Below are 20,116 nucleotides of genomic sequence, written 5' to 3'. Positions count from 1 at the left end.
AGGTCAGGTGGAGAAACCAGGTGCAAGGTCCACAAGTGCTCACGGCCAGCTCTCCCGACTCCTAGCACTCGCTGGTGCTGCTCCCCAAAGTGGGACCCACCCGGCCAGTCCAGCTCAGCTGCCCAACCTAGCTTAGGCTTCAAGGGTTGCACCTGGGCTCCTTCAGTGTCCTCCCTCCCAAACCTCCTTGGAGCATCTCCAAATTCTAGTGCACATCTCACCCTACTGTCAGTTTCCTCTGTCTGGATGTCTCTCGCTGAGGCTGTGGGACAGGGTCTGCAGAGCTCCTATCTCAGAAAAGGCACTGAGGGTGAGTGATGGGTGCATGGACTTCCTGTAGGTCCCTGAAGGGGCCTGATTCTAGCACAGGGTCCCTTGGGTGATGGGTGACAGAGAAGCAGCGTCTCCTCCTGTTGTGAAAGGATGATTCAGCTTGTCCTGGGGCAAGCAGGCCCTGAGGCCCATGTGTACACTGCAGAAGAAACATTAACTGAGCAGGTCTATGGCCTTGGGAGGTCAGGGCAGTGGAGGGGGGCCTGGGCACTCTTGTCTCACTGGGGACCTGAGCACCCTTTGCACAAGTCCGAAGGCCTATCCTAAGGCCACATGAGACTACCCTACAGTTTTGCCTCTGGGAGCCCACTGTGGTTCACAGACTCACAGCATGGCTGGCCTCTGATGCCTGGTGCCTTAGCCCTGCTCCCCCAGGGAAGCAACAGGCCAGTGAGGTGCCCTGGGAGCCACTTGGTATCATGACAAACTGCAGGCCGCTCAGTGACAGAGATTGATTCCTCCCTATTCTGGAGGCTGGGATTCCAAGACCAAATCCAAACCTAAGACCATGGCCAGATGTGGGCTGCCCCTCAACTCTGACCTCTCCCAGGACCCTGCTGTGTCCGTTCATGGCAGAAGGGACCCAGGAGTTCCCTGGGGTCTCCCTGGGTCGCTAACCCCTATTCCTGAGAGCCCCACCCTTGTCACCTACTCATATCCCAAATGCCCTGCTGCCTGCTGTCATCACATAGAGGACTAGGATTTCAACATACTAATGGAGGGCACAAAATCCAAGGCTTGATCTCCTAGGAAATAACCTCAGTATCACTCTGGGTCTTGGACCTGGACCCCTTGAGAGACCCGGAAAGACAAACAGAATAATCTCCGAGCAGGGAGCAGGGCGGGTGGTCAGGATGTTCACAGCCATTGTCCTTCCAGGGCGTTGCCAGCCTTGTCCAGATACTGTGGACCCCCAAGTTACCTCCGATCACTCAAGGTATATCTTGTTTGTACCCCAAGCATAAAATGACTTGGGGAGAGTCCAGCTCAGTCTTTGTCCTTGAGGGCATATGGCCCTGGGGGATGTGGGGAAAAGCAGTAGAAATCAAAGGTGGGAGAGTACCATGAACCCCAAGAAGGTAGAGAGGGGTCCCCCGGAGCAGGGCCTCCCTGAGAGAGAAAGCGGGGTGGGGGTGAGGCTCAGGGTGAATTGAATTAGGGAGAAGTGAGAATATTTCAGCTGCATGCGGAGGGTCAGAATGAGTGCAGGGGTGCTCTAAGGAACTACAAGGAAGTGTGACTCACCATGCAACTGACTGAGAGGGGCTAGAGGGGCTAGAGAGGTGGGGAAAGGACCCTCAGGACCTGGGATGTGGGGGAAAGGGTCTCCATTTCACGGGTGTTCTGAGAGTTGCCTAGCTGTGATTTTATCAGCCCAGGCTATTTCAGAAGCTTGTCAGTAACGGACATGGTGTTGCTAACATTTCGCTCTGCAAATCAAAAATGTCTGGGAGGTGGGCAGAGAGATGGTACAACAGGAAGGGCCATTGAATGCAGGTTCAATATCTGGCATCCCATATGGTCCCTGAGCACCGCCAGGAGTGATTCCTGAGTGCAGAGCCAGGAGTAAGCCCTGAGCAACACCCAGGGTGGCCCCCAAACAAAAACAGACAAAAACAAACAGAAACCAAAAAAACTCAATACAAACCAAAAAATAAAAACATGGAAGATTAGCTCTATGAGGAAGGACATTCTGACATCGGCTATCTATGGATGAGGCTGGAGGACCTGCCACAGACGGACAAAGAGTGTGTCCTTGAACTTATGTGAGGGCTTAGAATTAGTAAGTTCATAGACCGGAGGTGGCAGCCTGGTTGCAAGGGGGCCGAGATGGGGAGAGGAGATGACAGTGTGAACAAACAAAACACCTAAAAATGATCAGGAGAGTCACTTTGTGTTATTTTATTTGCGGGGTCGGGGGAACACAACCGGCAGTACTCAGGGATGACTCCTGGATCTGGACTCGAAGGATCACTCCTGGCAGGACTCAGGAGACCATATGGGATGCCGGAGATCAAGCCAGGGTTGGCCACGTTGCAAGGCAAGTGCTCGGCCTGCTGTACGATCACTCCTGCCCAAATTTTGTGTTGTGCCAGCACAGTTTATTGAAATCATAAATTCGCAGCGGTCATTAGCATTTCATTTAAAAAGCCATTTGGCTTCGAACAGCAATGCAAAAAAAAAATGAGCACTTGGCCTTGTTGAAAGCAGTCCTGATCCCTTGCTGGCTCTGCGCCCTACATTTGTAGAGTGACGCTCTGGGGACTGTGTTTGAGAAGGAAGAGGTGGAGAGGCAAAAGAGTCGCTCAGGGAAGGAAGCAGGCGCTAGCGGGAGGGAGTGCGGATGTATCCTGGGCCCAAGGCAGCAGAATTCTTCCACCTTCCACTCTTCCAAGGTGCTAAAGGGTTAGGTAGGAGGATGATGAGATTTTCCCAGGGAGGCTGTGGACACAGGCGGTTTGATTATGAGACAGAGCTGGCCACCAGAGGGAGCCAGGGCATAAGTGCCCAGCCTCTATCCGGCTCTTCCAGGACTCCAGTGGCTGAGCTCAACTGAAATTAGAGCAAAACTTGCGCATGGGCACCAGACTTCAAGGTAACTTATCACAGCACCGAGGGGTGCAGGTCTTTGAGAGACTCATGGATGAGTTAGTTCCATTCAAAGAGAAGAGATCCCCACCCAAACTTCAAAGGTAGTGGGGGTAAAGGAAGAAGTAGGTACTGAGTCATATGAAGAGCTGAGGATAGAAGGAGACTTGTCAAGGGCATGCAGAGATGGGCAGCAGGCAAAGTGAGCAGCTCCTGTGTCTATATGGAGGATGAGCATGTGGGTGGTGGACACGTGGATGGGTGGAATGTAAATGGGTGGATGGGTGAGTGGGTGGGATAAATGGGTGGGTGGGTAGGTGAGTGGGTGGGATGGTTGAGTGGGGGATGGATGCGCGTGAAGACAATGAAGCATATGTAGATGGGTGGCTAAATGGTTGAATGAGTAAGTGGACGAATGAATAAATCAGTGGGTGGATGAAGGGAGGATGGGTGTATGGGTTGATGGATGGATATTTGGATAGATGAGTGGATGTGGGGAGAGGTGGGTGAGTGGGTGGCTGGATACACAGATAGTAGAGCATACATGAGTGGGTATATGGATGAGTGGGTGAGTGAATGCATGAATCAGTGGGTGGAGGGAGGGAGGAAAGGTGGATAGATGGATAAATTGGTGAAATGATGTGTGGGGGTGGATAGGAGGAAGGAGGGAGGATGAGTGTTGGGTGGATAGATAGATGGGTGAATAGACCGCTGGATATGTAGATGGATAGATGGTGCCTACGTAGATATATGGGAAATAGATGTGTAGGAAGACAGATGTGTATGTGGATGGCAGATTTTTTTCTGCTCTGTGTTATGTTGCTACAAGATGGTAGATTTCACCTGGTAGCTTTCTTTCTTTCTTTTTTTTCTTTTTGGGTCACACCCAGTGATGCTCAGGGGTTCCTCCTGGCTCTGCGCTCAGAAATTACCCCTGGCTGTGCTCAGGGGACCATATGGGATGCTGGGAATCGAACCCAGGTTGGCCGCGTGCAAGGCAAACGCCCTGCCCACTGTGCTATTGCTCCAGCCCCCTCTCTTTCTTTTTTAAAATTAATTTTTTATTAAAAACATCGTGAGGGGCTGGCGCGATAGCACAGTAGGTAGGGCGTTTGCCTTGCACACGGCCAACCCAAGTTCTATTTCCAGCATCCCATATGGTCCCCCGAGCACTGCCAGGAGTAATTCCTCAGTGCATGAGCCAGGAGTAACACCTGTACATCGCTGGGGTTTATAAATAAATAAATATAAAAACACCATGATTTACAAAGTTGTTCATTATACAATTGTTTCAAGTATTTAGTGTTCCAGCACTACCAGTGTGACCTTCCTTCCACCAATATCCCCAGTTTCTCTCTCAATCCCAACCTGTCCCCTTAGGCATATAACAAATTTACTTTATATTGTTTATTCCAGCAAAACATTAAGAAATGGCAAATAGGATGATCAGAAAATAAATAGGTAAAAGCCAGTTTATGATTACTAGATGATTTTGATCAATATAGATAAGAAAATTAAAACCATTCAATACAATATAATAAAATGCCTATTCTCATTTACATATACATTTTCAAATGGAATCTCAAGTATATTACATTAAATTTTAGTTTATACTTGGATCTCATTATGGTAATCATGTCTCACCTGTCATTAATAAAACTTTTAAGGCAATTCTATATTAACATATTTTGGAATTTGCATGGAATAGGTAAAACCTACATATGTAAATTTCCCCCTACTCTTTATATAAACACTGTGGTTTACGAAGTTGCTATGATGGTTTATTATAGGCATTCAATATTCCAGCATCAATTCCACCACCATGACACCTTCCCTCCACCATTGTCTCCAATTTTCCCAACTGCCCCTTAAACCTGGGGCTGGAGCGATAGCACAGCAGGTAGGGCATTTGCCTTGCACATGGCCGACCTGGGTTTGATTCCTCCGCCCCTCTCAGAGAGCCCGGCAAGCTACCGAGAGTATCTTGCCTGCACGGCAAAGCCTGGAAAGCTGCCTGTGATGTGTTCGAAATGCCAAACACAGTAACAACAAGTCTCACAATTTGTTGTGAGATGTTACTGGTGCCCGCTCGAGCAAATCGATGAACAACAGGAGGACAGTGCTACAGTGCCCCTTAAACCTGCCCCCAATAGCAGGTCCTCAATAATTTATTTTATATTTCTTGTTATTAAAAATTTTGCTAACATAATGATCAAAAAATGTTTCCTTAGAAGAAAATTAATGCGAAGTGCTGTATCTCACCATGGAGACATTAACCCTTGTATTATTAAGATTATAAAGATGTTACAGGTTAAGCCTTCTGTGCTTATGTTTTGTTAATCAAGATTGGTTGCCTTTTATGTTACATCCCATCCCATCTGGCATCCTACTCCTGGTTTATTAGTGCTGTAGAGATTGAGATGATACACGGCTATATGGCTGCGCACTCCAGGAAGTCCAGAATTTTTAAGTGGTCGTGCATCTGGAGTTAAATTTATACCTGGGTCTAAAGATGATACCCAAGCTTTTTCTTTTCTAAACAAGTTAAGATCATCTACTGGGAAGGGACAGAGGAAAGTAGGCCTGACTGAAAAGGCTTGAGTCCCCTGGGCAAACACTGAATCCTCACTTGAGATTGATGTTCGTGAGTAAGGTCAATCTGTTCTGCTTGGAGATCCTTTACCAGCAGCTAAGAACATAGGCACTCAAAACTAAAAAAAGGCACTGTGGAAAGGAAAAACTGATCTCTGGGCTCATCAAAGGCTGTGAATTGCTCAGATGTTTTTCAGTGAAAAGCTAAAGGCAGGTGGGAACATCAGAGTCTCCCTGGCCAGGGAGCTGACTACAGGTGAGGGTAATGATAGCGGTCAGGGCAACCAAAGGTACTTTGAAGATCAGAGCAAGAACCCAGGAGCAGCTGAGTCAAGGCTGCTGGGGGAATATTCGCACAGACAGAACATGAGGGGGTGGGTGAGAAGGCCAGGAGTCTTGGGCATCCAAACACGTAAGAGCTGTGCATAGAAATTATTAAGAGGCTAAAATTAATCACAATAGTAGTATTAGTATAAACTGTGGAGCCATCCAAATCCAAGTGGAAGAAATCCTCTCACACACACAAACACAAATTCACTCTCATACATCCCACCCTTACCCTCTCACACTCAAACACACACTCACTCTCACACATCCCCACATTTTCTCACACACACAAGCACACACTCTCATGCATTCCCACACTTACCCTCTCACACTCAACAAGCACACACTCACTCTCACACATCCCCACATTTACCCTCTCACACACACAGACACGCACACACTCACACATCCCCACACTTATTCACACTCACACACATTCACTCTCACACATCCTCACACTTACTTTCACATACGTAAACACACACACTCTCACACATTCCCACACTTACTCTCCCCTACACACAAATACACATGCACTCTCACACACTCCCACACTCTCTCACACTCACAAACACACACACACTCTCACACATCCCCACACTTACTCTCTCACACTCACAAACACATACGCACTCTCACACATTCCCTCACTCACTCTCACACACAGTCATAAATTCACACATATACTCACATTCCCACACACCCTCATACATACTCACACTCACTCACCCTCCACATACTCACACTCATGTTCTCACGCACATTCTCATACACATACACACATATTCACACACTAACACACATACACATCGTTTGGGCTTCCCTGAGGGAATATGAGGTGTGACTACTGCTCTTTTTTTGCTGAGCTGGGCTCCAGACTTCCTTCCCTGGAGTGCTTTTTCTGTGTGGAATGTGTCCCTAAATGCCAGCAGAGAAGGAGCCTCACTCTGTTCCCAGGAAGTGATGGTGTGGAACCTGTAGAGCATCCTGTCATCTCTCTAAGGTCATTGCTGAGACCTCAGTACTCGTGCCAAGAGCTTCTTCAAGCACAGACACCACAGGAGGGCAGAGTGTTAGTCCAGCAGGCAGGGAACTTGCCTCACATGCAGTCAGTTCTGGCTCAATCCCCAGCACCTGAGCAGAGCCAGGTGCACCCCTCGCAAAAATCAAAATGAGACAGAGCAGCCTCAGAAAATGTACCCTGAGCCGCCAGAGCAATAGTACAGTGGGTAGGGTGTTTGCCTTGCACTCGGTCAACCCAGGTTTGATCCCCGGCATCGTGTATGATCCACTGAGCACCGCCAGGAGTAACCCCTGAGCATCACAGGGTGTGACCCAAAAAGAAAAAAAAAAGAAAGAAAAAAATGTATCCTGAGTCCCCAGAACCCACTTTTGTCCAGTCATCAGATTAATTTCCTGAGCTGCAAAGCAACCTGGTGGAGTGAAACAGACCTCCATTGCTTTTTGTCCATTACCCTTCGAAATCTTCCTTATGAGGAGATGCAAAGTTTGAAGAGAGATGGTCTCAGAAATATTCAGTAAATGTGGCTTCCATTTCTTTGTTTCCTTTCAGCTAAATCTTTGTTTCAGAACACTTTATTTTATTTTGATTTATTGGTTTCTGTACATTTTGGCCACATCTGGCATCACTCAGGGTTTACTCCTGGCTCTGCACTCAGGGTTCACTCCTGGCAGTGCTTAGGGGACCATACATGGTGCCAGGGAGAAAACCCGGATCGGCCAAACATGCAAAGCAAGGCCCCTACTTGCTGTACTTTTGCCCTGATTCTGTCCCAGAACCTTTTCATGAAAGGCAGCACGGGAGAGAAGAGCGTGATCAGGCCTCATGCTCTCATCTCCCCTCTGGGGTCCTTGCTTCATGGCCTCTCTCAGTATCAGCATCCATGCTCTTCACCCCAACACTGGCTGGCTTAGAGACCAAGCCCAGACGTCATGTAATCCCATCTGCAATATTTCCTTTGAGTCCATTCTTGCTGGTACCCTTCAGGCCTCTTGAATCTGGGCGCATGCTCTCCTCAACTCTGGGAATTTACGGCAGAGTCTGGCAAACTCCTCGTGGCATACCCAATATGCCAAATACCAGTAACAATGATGGGTCTCATTCTCCTAACTCTGAAAGAGCCTTGAATATGGCACTTTTTTAAAAATCTCAGAGCTAGGACGAAGGAGACGTTACTGGGGTCTGCTCGAGGCAATCGACAAATAACAGGATGGTCGTGATCGTGACTCTTCTCAGAATTTCCTGCTATTTCTCAGGGATTCCGATGGGTCTTATTTGTACCCCTTGCACTCAGTCTATAGTTCTCTTTGTGCTATAAGTCTATTTTGAGGCTTTCCCCCATCTTCTGTTTTCTGCATCTCATCTTGTTGCTCACTGAAGTCATCCTCGGCTGCTCTGATGCTGTTTCCATTGCATTTTTCTTTTCTTCTTTTTTTTCTCTCTCTTTTTAAATTTTTGGGTCACACCCGGGGATGCACAAGGGATACTCCTGGCTCTGCACTCAGGAATTATTATTGGCAGTGCTTGGAGTATACCATATGGGATGCTGTGGATCAAACCCGGGACGGCTGTGTCCAAGGCAAATGCCCTACTCGCTGTGCTTTCTCTCCAGCCCCTCCATTGAGTTTTTCACTTCACCAACCAGATGCTTTAGTTATGTTCACTTCTGACTATAGTCTCCTCATTGCTGACCTCATGCTTCCTTCTGCTTGCACCACTGTCTCTTTGAGCTCATTCATCTTCCTCAAGAAAGCTGGTTAGTACTGGCTGAGTCTTCTGAACTACTATCCTCACTCATGAAGTGTGGCCGTTGTTCTACACTGCTTCCCCATTGAGTCTGTTGCAGTCTGGGATTGAATTTTGCTAATTTACCACTTCTGCCTCCTCCCGGCATCAGGATGCTCTCTGGGGAACTAGCTAGGTGTTCCTCTCTTCCTTCCCTGCCAGAGCTATCCCAACCATGTTTGTTGTTACTAACTAGTTGCTTAGAGTTCCTTCCGAGGATTCCAGGAGGGTTTTTCATGCTGATGGTCCTGCCTGCCATTATTCCAGCTGTAATTTTGGGTTCTATGATTTCCTGCTCCCATGGCTACTTTGTGAGTGTTTTTTGGAATAGGTGAATGGGGCTAGAATTAAGTTAATGTTAACAAGGTGTGGCTGGGGGTAGCCAAGCCACTCCAGAGTGAATTAAATGCAAGAGTCCCATGTGTATTTCCAATGGATATGATAGAGGAAAGTAGGGTGGGATGAGATGGCTGATCCCAGTATCAGGTCCTTGTGTGAAGCTTAGGGGCAAATAGGGTGGGTGCATAAAGCACCAGGCCATCTGTAATATTTCAGTATGTGTCTCTGGAAGGTAAGAATTCAGATGCTACATTACACCTAGAAATTAAAAAGTACTCTCTCTCTATCTCTCTCTCTATCTATCTACATACAAACACACAATTTTTTATTTAGTTAGAGAACTGTGATTTTTTAAAGGCATATAATATTCAGCGGGCTGGAGCAATAGCACAGCAAGTAGGGCGTTTGCCTTGCTCGCAGCCGACCCAGTGGACCCGAGTTCGATTCCTCCGCCCCTCTTGGAGAGCCCGGCAAGCTACCAAGAGTATCTCGCCCGCACAGCAAAGTCTGGCAAGCTACCCATGACGTATTCAATATGCCAAACACAGTAACAACAAGTCTCACAATGTTACTGGGCCCGCTCGAGCAAATTGATGAACAATGGGAAGACAGTGACAGTGATAATATTCAGCACCAATTCTACCAGTGTTGACTTCCCTCCACAAGTGTTCCCATATTTTATAACCCCCACCACACCCCTGCCTGCCATCTTAACGGGCACATTGCAAAGTTAGGTGGTTTCAGCTCAGATCTTACGTTTTCAGTGCTGTTGAATATGTGCTTTGAGTATATGGCTATTCCACTCTCCCATATCACCAGTATATCCAAAGGCCCATTCCTGTTCCCCCATTATTTCCTTTCCCATCTTCTTCTTTCCCTTTCTCCCACTGTATTTCTTCCCAAACTCTGGCATCAAGGGTGACCTGGGTATCCCCCTTTGCTGCGTTACATTTCCTCATCCAGTTATTCTGCATACCACAGTTAAATGAGATCATCTTATGTTTGTCTTCTGGCTTAGTTCACCCAACATATCTTCCAGTTCTAACCAGATAGCAACAAATTGCTTGATTTTGTTGTTCCTTGCAGCTGCACCATTATCAGTGTGTGTATATACACCATATCTTCATAATCTATTCATCTGCCACTAGACACCTAGGTTGATTTCACATCTTAGCTACTGTACTAATTTCAGCAATAAATACTGGTGTGCATATGTTCCTTTTGAATGAATGTGGTCAAAAATCCAGTAACTGTTCAACTTCCTCAGCTGGCAAGTAAAAGGCATAAGTTAGGTTTCAATCAGGTCCTCACCCTTTGGGGTTCTATGGCCCACATCCCATTTTAAACCTTTGTCCTTCCTCCCTCCCTCCCTGTCCTGGTTAGAGACAGCAGAGAGAACAGAAGAACACTTTGAATGATAGGTTAAGATTACTTGAGAAATCAGAAAGCTGTTTTGTTCTGAAATAAGAGTCGGGTGGAAAGGAGATCATTTCGGACGGCCTCCAGGAACATTATCTGGACAGCCTCCTGGAACATCATTTGGGACAATCTCCAGGAACATCATCTGGACAGTCTCCTGGACTGGGGCACTGACCACCACAGCAGGGAGGGATAGGCAGCTCCCATTCAGGAATGGAAGGAGCACAACCTCCAGAAGGGACCCAACTTGTCCATCCAATTTCAGAACAAGAAGAAAAGGGGAGGTCCCAGAAACTTAAGTGGCCATGTACCAAAAAAATGGGACCAGTCTCTGGTCCCAAAGCACGAGCCACTGTGCTCACCTTCGCTTCTTGCGAGGGGCCCCCTGAAGACAGGCGTGTCCCTCAGTGGTTGCCAAAGTGGCTGTGAAAACCTAAGTGCCAAAGAGCTTTGCCCTCGAACCTAGCCTTCCAGGTCGTTCTGGAAACACTTGTGCCAAAGGAAGGTGCTTTACTGAGTGAGCGTCTGAATGTTTGCCCATTTGGACATGGCCTTGACCCTGCTGTCAGCAGCCTTCCACGTGGGGCCACATCAGCCCAAATGGTTGCTACCCCCACAAGTATGCACATGCCCCAGCATGTCCCATGCCTTCCGCAGGGAGTCCCTGGCCCAGAAGTGTGTGGTGGGGGGGGCTTAGGAAGGTCATAGGGCCTTCTCTGGCTTGCAGACGACTCCAGGAAGTTGGACTGTAGCACCCACCGAGCCTTGCTCTGGGCTGGAGGACAGGCTTGGGGCTGGCCTGGCTGCTGGAAGCTGTGACTTGGGCGCTTGTGAAACTGCTTTGCATGTCAGGTTGAGTAAACTCTGCTGAGGTCACCTCTACTGACGCTCAGTGCCTGGGGAGAACCTCTCTGGGGCACTTTGTCCTAACACTATTGGTGTCTTCTCTTGGGAGCAGAGGGGTGACAAGAGCCCCTGAGTGTGAGCCAGTATTAACCAGTATCTGGTGAGCCCTGGTGAGAAAAGCAGCCATGCATAGTACAGGCAGGGAAGGGAGGTGCGTGGAAATCTATACCCTCTCCTAGTCTGTTCTGAGCACCGGCCATGCAACACACACAGGACAGGCCAGCCAAGGGCGCACAGGCATGCTCCGAGCCCAATGACCCTGCAGTGCACCTGAAGCCTGGGGGAGCGATGACGGTCAACACCACGAAGGCAGGTGGACGAGCACTGCCAAAGGAGACAGTGGGAGGACAGACTGAGGATGAGCATCTGATGGCAGCACAGAGCGGAGGCCTGAAGCAGAGGAAGGGCACATCTGAAAGAAGGTTCCACAGAGCCAGGACACCCCCTGGGGAGGGGAGCTTAGACCTGGGGAAGGGCACACCCAGACGAGAAGCTACCTGGGACAAGGGCTCACCTGACCGAAGGGGCTGCTGGGAAAGAAAACTCTGGGGGAAGGGCAGTGGGGAAAGACACAACTGAGTGAGGGCACACCACCTGGGGGAGGACACACCTGGGGGAGGGCACACCTGAGGGAGGGCACACCTGGGGGAGGGCACACCTGGGGGAGAAGACACCTGGGGGAGGGCACATCTGGGGAAGGAGGGGAGAGGACACCTGGGGGAAGAGGGGAGGAGACACCTGGGGGAGGGCACACCTGCAGGAGGGAACATCTGGGGAAGTAAGCACTTGGGAAAGAGCACACCTGGACTTCTGGAAAAAAGGTGCAATGGGGGAGGACAGCATGCTAAGTCCGGCTCAGGGCAGTGTACCTGGCTGGTTCTCAGGTGTGTGAGGGGCCTGCAGGGGCCTGAGCTGGGTGCCCTGGAGCCAGAGCAGAGGCTGCCAAGTTCCCACCCTCTGCCTTCCACTCATGTGCAGATGCTCCTTGCAAATGCCGCTTACCTTTTACTCACTTGCAAGAGCTCCTACTGTCTGGCATGGGCGGTACCAAGGATGGCCAGGGAGGAGACGCACAGCCAAGGCCAGGATGTGGAGCCCAACGCCCCCACCCAGGACCCAGGTGCTGATCGGAAACACGTTCCCCTGTCCTCCCCCAGCCCCCAGCAGTGCTCCCCAGTCCTGCACCGTGTCTGCGGTGCCTCACTGAGCATCAATGACGTTCACTCACGCATCCCACAGGTCACCATCTGGGACCACGGGGACCGTGTCCTGGAATAGCGTCCGGTCAGCCCATGCTCCCCGTACATGCAGTGCTCAGCACATGGCTGACACACTCCAAGGAAGCGCGCTCGCAGAGGTCACTGGCTCAGCCAGCCGCAGCTCCTTTGGGCTCTCCCTCAGCTCCTTCTGCTCCCTTTGGCTCCAGAGCCAAGATGTCCTTCCATCCCCCCAGTGCTCCAGGCGACACGCCCTTGGCCACCTGGGGCCTCCTTTCGCTATCCTCCACTCTCTGTCCTCCTGCCTCCTTCCACTGATGTTTGTCTGAGCAGCAAAGCAGGAACAAGTCCCCTCCCTTGAAGGTCCCTCTCCTTCCCCTGGGCGTGCTGACCTCCTCTCCTTCCTGCTGGGGTTTGGGGACCAGATCCGAGGAGACAGTAACCAGCATGTGCTGGACACAGTGGGGCTTTTTTTAGTCATCCTGTGAGTCCCACCCATCCAGAGAAAGGTCCCTGGGTATGGGCGCCACGTGACTCAGAGGTGCAACCCTTTCTTCAAGACAGCATTCCTCCAGGAAGGGCTGCTTACAGGCGCTTGCCAGGCGGAATGCCAGGAGCTTGGCTCAGAGGAATGCTACCTCTTTCCCAAGGGTTTTACCTGCTTCAGTCTGGGCGGGAGCACCTGGCCAGGGAGGGAAAGAGGCTCCACTAACAACCTTGTGCTTGGGAGCGGATACCCTGGCCGGATGATACCCCAGCTTATCAGCTGACTTTAGGCTTTTTCTGTTCTATTTTGTCATTTTCACTTTGGCACGCGCGCGAGAGAATGTCTCAATGACTCCATTTCCATCAGCGTCCTTTGCCATTTTCTCCTGCCTCAGCACATACCGGGTAACATTTTAACCGCTCCAAGGAACATTTGCAGGCATCTGGCAGCAGCAGTGTGCCGATTCGCAATTTCGAGGGATATTTCCCAATCTGCGCTCCCCACTAATGAGCTCATTACAAAACCTCTCCACACCTCCCTGGAGGACTTGTCCCGGGGACTGCCTGTTTCCAAGTCACTGATGTTGTTTCTCGATATCTTTATTTTTGTTATTGTGGTTACAAATGGGCTCCTTCCCACTGAAGTTTGCAAAGGGCCCTTTGCTCACGACATACATGTGGCTTCTCACTGTTTATTGCCACTAAGCGATTTCCCTGCTTTTTTTTTTTCCTTTTTTTGGTCACATGTGGTGATGCACAGGGGTTACTCCTGGCTCTTCACTCAGGAATTATAGCTGGCGGTGCTCAGGAGACCATATGGGATGTCGGGGATTGAACCCAGGTTGGCTGCGTGCAAGAGAAACACCCTACCCACTGTGCTATCACTTCAGCCTCCTGTCCTCTGCTATTATCCATGAAGGGTTGCCACCTTTTTTGAGGGGGGATGCTATGCCACTACCCTGTATGTGTCAGTTCTTGGTCAGTGGATTAGGGGCTCACTGCTGGATCCTGGGAGGGGAAATGATGCGTTTTTCCTTCTGACAGGTGCCTCTGGGCATCCATTTGTGTTTTCAAACAATCCTTCAGATAGAGTGTTTTGAAGTCACAATCTTTTCTTACCTGGTGGGCCTGTGTGTAGGGTGAGGTTATTCCAGTTCCTTCTCGGGGAGTCTCCTGTGTCTCTTTGCTGAAACTGCAAGAAAGGCTCAGCTGAGAGGGGACATGCAAGATAGTTCCATCCACAGCTGCAGCTGCCCCTGACAGTCACGGCTGCTTCCGCTGGGCTCTTGACAGGAGCCCTCAGCCATGGCAGCTGCTGTGGATTGGGCTTCTCACAGCCTCACAGCTCGCCTCTGTGAAGGAATATTCCAAGGACGCCTGCCCCTGGTGTGAGAACACTAGGAACTCCAGGCGGAAGCTGTCAAAGCCTCTCACGAGCCATGTCTCCAAAGTTCCAGAATGTTCTTTCCAGTACGATCCACAAGTCACGTTAGTGGTGGACACCCTTTTTAAGAAATTTTTATTAGTGAAACACCATGAGGTACAGTTGTAGACTTATAAATTTTGGTGCTTGTGTCTCAGTTATACAATGATCGAGTACCCATCCCTCTACCAGTGCCCATCCTCCACCACTACTGATCATAGTACCCCTCCCACCCCCCTTCCCTCCCAGCCCACCCTGCGTCTGTGGCAGGGCATTCCCTTTTGTTCTTTCTCTCTCCTTTTGGATGCTGTGCTTTGCAAAAGAGGCATTGAGTAGCAATCATGTTCGATCTATAGTCTACTTTCAGCATGCATCTCCCATCCTGGGAGGATCCTCCCAACACCCTTTATTTGGTGCTCCCTTCTCTATCTGAGCTGCCTGTGGTGGATACCCTTTTAAATTCTGAGGATAAGACCTGAGTCCACCTCCTGAGGCATTCATGCGAGAAAATCAATGCCTGTCGGCTCCATGCCCATGCCAAACTTTAAGAACCGTTGAGTTGTCGGGCCTGGCTCCATATTCATGATGTCAATGTGTCCCGGAGGAGAGATCCAGCTAGGACCCTTCACTAATCCATGAAAGCCAATAAACATTCACCGACTCCCCCATGATGAGCATCGGGAATAGAAGCAACCATCCCCCACCCCCCCCAAACAGCCCTCTGCAGCTCCACGCATTAGGGTAGGAAAGGAGGGAACAGGATCAGGCTGTGCTTAAGGGGGGAAAGCCCAGAACTCAAGAGAGACAATGATTACTCCATGATATGATGCAGCATTTCCTGTCTGTTCAAACCTGTTTGAACAAAGGCCAAGAGGATGGGTCCACTGTCAGAAGCTTGCCAGAAAGCGGGGGGGGGGGGGGGGCAATTAGGATAGAGAAGGAACCACTATGACAATGATAGTTGGAAAAGGACAAGAACTGAGTGCTGAAAGGAGACAAAGGAATATACATGATAACCTGTCAGCACCTGTACTGCAAAGTATAATGCCCAGATGAAAGAGAGAGAGAGAGAGAAAGAGAGAGAGAGAGAGAATAGAGGCAGGCAGGGGTGGGGATAGAGGATGGGGGTGGTGGAAGGAGAGAAACTGGGGACATTGGTGGTGGGAAATGTACACTGGTGAAGGAATGGGCATTGGAACATCCTACGACTGAAACCCAATCATGAAAAATTTTGTAACTGTGTATCTCACAGTGATTTAATAAAAAAACAAGTGAGGATCAAGCAAGGAAAAAAGTTATTAAACTTTGATGAAAGAAAACAAAAACATGTTTGAAGCCCTTGTCCCTTCCCCAATCATTTTGTTTAATGGCAGAGCTGGGAGATGAGGGTCGTGAGCTGTCCATTATATCACAAACCTTTTGAGTAGTAGCTTGGAATACGAGCAAGAATCAAATAGATGACTAGAAGAAGTGAGGAAGCATGAGTTTGGGCCGTTGCTGGAACGGTGAATTTGCAAATGTGTGTGTCGCTTTTTCGGACTCCCCCAGAGGGAAGTGCTGAGAGCCTGTGGTCAACTGGGCACCCTTCACACACCACCAACACCAGTGGGTGATGCTTCTTTTTATGTCAGACCACAGAAATTATAGCACTGTAGCACTGTCCTCCCATGGTTCATAGATTTGCTCGAGCGGGCACCAGTAACATCTCCATTGTGAGACTTATTGTCACTGTTTTTGGCATATTGAATACACCACAGGGAGCTTGTCAGGCTCTGCTGTGAGGGTAGGACACCCTCGGTAGCTTGCCGGGCTCTCTGAGAGGGATGGAGGAATTGAACCCGAGTCGGCCACATGCAAGGCAAACGCCCTACCCACTGTGCTATCGCTCCTGTCTGCAGAGACAAAAGTCAGTGCAAGTAAAGAAATCGTTTGGAAAATCATTAGTGGATCATTGTAAGGGTTTTCATTCTCATGTTTGTGTGAAGGATGCGGAGGAGGAAGTGAAGGAAATGGGGAGGTAACAAGAATCCTCACAGACACAAGAGACAGTACAGAAGTTAAGGCCTTGCACACAGCGGGCTCCAGTTTGATCTCTGGCACCGCATATGGTTCCCTGAGAACTTCCAGGGGTGATCTCTGAGCACAGAGCAAGGAGTATATAGCCTGATCACAGTCAGGTGTGGTCCCCAAACAAAAACCCACACAAAGTGGCCTCTCAAAGACCACATCCTTGTCACTCAAGGGTCCACTTCATGATTTTCAGATGAGTTTGATGCACAGAAACACTGAGAATAAACATAGAAATGAAGAAAATTGGTAGATGATATCCTCCTAGTTCTGACCCAGGACCAGCCACCACTTCTCACTTCTCCTTTCTAAATCCCCATGACGCCCACACCAACCCATCCTTAACCATTCCCTATGGGATATTTACAGATGCTCCGTCCTAGTCTATTGGAAACAGGCTCTATCTTTGTCATAAACCTGCTTCCCCCCACCTCCCCAAACTTCCCTGTTTGTGGGGTGAAGGGGAGGGATTTAGCCCCTTGGGTGCTCCCGTGTCCATAGTTCTTTCTCTGCTGTGTTTCTCAGGCAGAAAACATTCTTCTAGGCATGTCCATCAGTCAGCGGAAACTTCTAGATTAGAACTCAAACCTGGTGCCTTAGAATAACTAAGGGGTTTCATTCTATTCCATGTCACCTTTGGGTCAAACTCAAGAAAGAAGCTAAGGGTCCCTGCCAGTCTGATGGTGGAAGAGAAAGAGCTATTATGCCACCACATTAAGGCCTCAAGCTTCGACCACCCATCACTGTTCCTGGGCAAGTCTGAGAAAGAGGGCAGAGGCCTTGTCCATCTCGAAGGACTTGAGAACTAACACGTTTGGCCCCAGGGTAGAGCCCTGGAAGCTAATATCTCACTCCAGGCACCCAGGCAGCTTGAAGCCAGGGGTTCAAGGATCGGATTTTCCTCTTATCTCAGCAAATGGACTTCCCCCTGGGACACAGGTGTGTGACTGGGATACAGGCCCCACCTATGGACCTAGTGTATTAACGTCTCCTGGGGACCACCCACCTGGCCCAGGGCCTGGTTTGGGGTCAGCTCACAGGTTCCCTTGGGCCCTGCTCTTCAGAGTCAAGTTTTGGGGAAGGCATCACCCACCCAAGGGACTGAGTCCTTCCTCTTCCCATCACCACCTTCTGCTGATCACAATTCCCCTTGGATGAAAGGCCCCAGGAGCTCAGGACAGCCTGGACACTCTGCCTTGACTCAAGCACATTCCAGAAGCCTCTGAGAAAGGGAGCTTGCCTTTCCGCCTGGCCCTGGGATGGGGACTCAGGACCAAGCCAGGAAGTTCACCCCCATTCGCAATGGGGCCCGGGAGCCAGGATCCGGAGCGGCGCACTCTGTCCTCACTCTGCCTCCTCCCTCCACCCATGCCCCCAGGTGGGCAGCACAGGCCCATCTCCTGAGTTCTCCTGGTGAGCCTCTGTCCACCTTGACCGGGGTCCCCTGCACACAGCCCAGCTGCCCATCAGACCGCGGCCCTGGATTTTCCCACTGATCTTTGGGCTCATTGCTCCTCCTTAGAAACTCTCCCCAGCCCAGGGACTGTCCAAGGACTACAGACGTCACTCTGAGCTTCCCACAGCCTTAGAGGCCCACAGGTTCTGAGTCAGAAAGAACAGGTGCCGCTCTCCTGAGCTGAGCTCCTGCAGGCGGAGGCAGAAGGAGGGAGGCCAGGAAGTGGGGTGCAGGTGTCTCTGCCCTGGCACCTCTCTGGTAACCGAGGCTGAGTCCTCCGCAGTCAGTTGTGGCACTCGAGACTCAGCACAAAGAGCATTGCTGGGGGGGAGGAGGGGGAGAACACGTGGATGAGTCCTGGAAAATCACCTGCCAGGGTGCCAAAAGGCACAGGTGCCAACCAAAGGCCTATCACAGGATTCTGGTTGCCAGGACACAGGAGTCCATTCAATTCTCTGTGCACGCCGGGGGAAAGGGTTCCAGAACACCTCGTTGCCGTTACTAGAACAGACAAAGCCAGGCACAGAGCAATGCGGGAGGTGTGGGAAGGCAATTTTATTTGCTTGCACTGCAGCAAATACCTCACAGTACACGACAGCTGATATGCCAAGAGCTGGTAAAAGTGTGGCAGTCACAGAAGGGCAGGGGAGATGAGTGGGAATTGACAGGGGCGGGGGGCGGGGGGGTTGCAGCAGTCAACGTTTTTGTGTTTGTTTGTTTGTTTTGTTTAGGGCTGGAGTGATAGCACAGCGGTAGGGCGTTTGCCTTGCGCACAGCCAGCCTGGCCAAGCCAGGTTCGATTCCCCTCCGCCCCTCTCAGAGAGCCCGGCAAGCTACTGAGAGTATCTCGCCCACATGGCAAAGCCTGGCAAGCTACCCATGATGTATTCAATATGCCAAACGCAGTAACAACAAGTATCAAAAAAATGGAGACGTTACTGGGCCCACTCGAGCAAATCGATGAACAATGGGAGGATAGTGTTTGTTTTTGTTTTGTTTTGTTTTGTTTTGGGGGGCCACACCCAGCATTGCCCAGGAATTATTCCTGGTTTTGCGCTTAGGAATCACTCCTGGTGGTGCTCAGGGAACCATATGGGATGTCGGGGATTTAACCCTGGTCAACCGTGTGCAAGGCAAATGCCCTACCTGCTGTTCTCTCTCTCTCTCTCTCTCTCTCTCTCTCTCTCTCTCTCTCTCTCTCTCTCTCTCTCCTCTCTCTCTCTCTCTCTCTCTCTCTCTCTCTCCCCCTCTCTCCAGCCCCATTGGTTCCATGTGTAATGTGTTGTGTTACTTGCTCAATAAATGAACAGAAAAGAGAGGGGACCCTGAACTGCCCCTTGTCACAGGCCTGCAATCTTCGAAGCCAGTGACACCTAGTGGGACCCCAGTTCCCAGATCACTTTCAGCAAATTGGAGCCCAGGGAAGTGTCACTCACCCCACTTTCCCTGCCTGGAACCACACGAGAATGTGAGGTCATCGTCCCAAGAGCAGGACTTGGCCACACTGCCTCTGCTCAGCGGTATGGCAAGAGGGTCCTGTGGCATTGGCCTAAGTCCTGGCCATGGCTGGGTTCCCAGGAGAGGGAGGCCAGGGAGCTTTGTCCTCATGCAGATGGGGACACTGAGGCCAAGAACCTGGGGGTAGCTGCAAGGAGGGGTTCAGTCAGCACCCCTTGTTGTAGCCAAGGCCTGCCCTATCAGAGCCCAGATGTCCATGGAGGGCCAGCAGCGAACCTCTTTCTCCCACCAGCCCTACTAGGGGCCTGACCGCCACCTTCTCTCCCGGCCACTGCTCCTTTCCCCTGGCCCAAGGCCTCGTCTGTGCCCACATCCTTCCCCGCCTGTGAATAATGCAGCCCAGAGCTCCCGGGACGCCCCAGGATGGCAGCCAACAGTATTTTATCCAGGACTCAAGGGCCGTCTCCAAGGAAGTGGCCTTCCTGCCAGGGAGCTCCAGAATCCAAAGGCAAAGGGGGGAGAGAAATGCTTTTGTGGTTCTTGGAAAGATTCCACCCCCTTCCCGTCTTGTCTGATGAGAGTGTGAAGAGGCCAGATAGTGACCTCTGAGTCACCCATTCATTTCCGATGGTGTCCCTGGCTCAGAGTTTTCTTTCCTATATCCCACTGCATGTGCAATATGCACCTAGAAAGCACAC

The sequence above is a fragment of the Sorex fumeus genome, unplaced genomic scaffold, assembly GCF_029834395.1.
Source record: "Sorex fumeus unplaced genomic scaffold, SorFum_2.1 ptg000072l, whole genome shotgun sequence".
In the NCBI taxonomy this organism is placed as follows: domain Eukaryota; kingdom Metazoa; phylum Chordata; class Mammalia; order Eulipotyphla; family Soricidae; genus Sorex; species Sorex fumeus.
This window is presented reverse-complemented; position numbering follows the sequence as displayed.